A 2,120-nucleotide genomic window follows, 5' to 3' on the forward strand; every position below is an offset into this window, starting at 1 on the left:
TCTCTCTCTCTCTCTCTCTCTCTCTCTCTCTCTCTCTCTCTCTCTCTCTCTCTCTCTCTCTCTCTCTCTCTCTCTCTCTCTCTCTCTCTCTCTCTCTCTCTCTCTCTCTCTCTCTCTCTCTCTCTCTCTCTCTCTCTCTCTCTCTCTCTCTCTCTCTCTCTCTCTCTCTCTCTCTCTCTCTCGACATGACGTCACACACACACACACACACACACACACACACACACACACACACACATAGACAAGTAAGAAAGATGAAGAGGAGAAAAAACATGGGAAAAGGAAAAGGGAAAGAAAAAGGAAAGAGGAAAAGGAGGAAGAAACTAAGAGGAAAAGGGGGAAGAAAAAAGGATAACAAATAATGAAAACATGAAATTGATAAAATAAAGAAAAGACAACAGAAAGGAAATTAACCGATAGGCTCGACAAAGTAAGAGAAAAAACATTGAATTTATTATTATACTAAACAACGTGGTGGCATGGCGAGTTAGTTAGACCAAGGAGGCGAAGGACAGCTCAGAGGTTGATCGTGAGTTTTGTGCCGGTAGAAAATGAAGAATATAAATAGAGAAATAATATAATAGAAAGAAAGGAAGGGAGACGCAAGTACAGCAAAGAGTTAAGTGGAGTTAGTTAGACCAAGAAGACAAACAGTTCAGAGGTTGATCTTGAGTTTTGTGCGGGTAGAATATGAAGAAGATAATCAGACAAACAATATAATAGAGAGAGGGGAAGGGAGACGCTAGTACGGCAAAGAGTTATGGGGAGTTAGTTAGACCAAGAAGACAAACAGTTCAGAGGTTGATCTTGAGTTTTGTGCGAGTGGAATATGAAGAAGATAATGAGACAAACAATATAATAGAGAGAGGGGAAGGGAGACGCAAGTACGGCAAAGAAAAGAAGGCGGACAAGTGAACGCCGTAAAAGGAACAGAAATATAAATAAATAAGAGAGATAAGAAGGAAAACAACAAGGATAGAGAAAAATGAAGAGAAAAAGGAGAGAGAGAGAGAGAGAGAGAGAGAGAGAGGAGATGCTCTCTCTCTCTCTCTCTCTCTCTCTCTCTCTCTCTCTCTCTCTCTCTCTCTCTCTCTCTCTCTCTCTCTCCCCCCTCTTTCTCTGTGTCCCTATCGTGTGTGACCTCATATACTTTCTTTCCCTCCTCCTCCTCCTTCCCTCCATCCTTCACTCCCCCTCCCTTCCTCTCTCTCAATTCTTCCTCCTTCCCTCCTCCTCCTCCTCCTTCCCTCCTCCCTCCTTCCCTTTCTCCCTCACAGAGACATAATATCAACAGTCCCGAGTGCCACCACGCCCCAATCTGAAGATCGAACAATCCAAGCCTCCAGCCATGTTCACAATCTCGGTGTTCGCCACAAACCTGCAGTCGGCCAGACAACACAAAGGGTCCAGGGAGCCCTGTTGTTCCACTTCCAAAGAGTTAAACATTACTTGTAGAAATCCACCCGTCATACAATCCCTCGTCTTTAGTATTCTAAACTGGAGCAACATTATCTAGGCGCCACAAATAGTTCACTAATCACGAAGGCGCGTCAATAAATGTGTATGATAATGTATAAATAAATGAATGTTTGTGTGTGTGTGTGTGTGTGTGTGTGTGTGTGTGTGTGTGTGTGTGTGTGTGTGTGTGTGTGTGTGTGTGTGTGTGTAAGTGTAATCATGTCTATCTGTACGCGTGCATGTCTGCACTGTACTGTACACAACATTCGGTTCAATTGTATATATGACTGTAGTTATGTACTTTGCAATATGTCATGGTAAGTGTAGCAAAATAACCACGTTCATGGAAAATAAAATATTAATATTACTATTATTATTATTGTTATTATTATTATTATTATTATTATTATTATTATTATTATTATTATTATTATTATTATTATTATTATTATTAATATTATTATTATTATTAGCATGAAAATAACGATATAAGATAGAAGGAGAGGCAACATGGCGGTGGAATTTAAGAGGTAGAAAACTATCAGTGAGAGGAGGAGAGCTGATGAGACGAAGAGCCTGAGACTCCACTCTGTCCAAGAGAGCTGTGTAAGTGGAGCCCCCCACACCTGAGATGCATACTCCATATATATATATTTTTATTT

Source organism: Eriocheir sinensis, chromosome 20 (assembly GCF_024679095.1).
Source record: "Eriocheir sinensis breed Jianghai 21 chromosome 20, ASM2467909v1, whole genome shotgun sequence".
NCBI lineage: Eukaryota > Metazoa > Arthropoda > Malacostraca > Decapoda > Varunidae > Eriocheir > Eriocheir sinensis.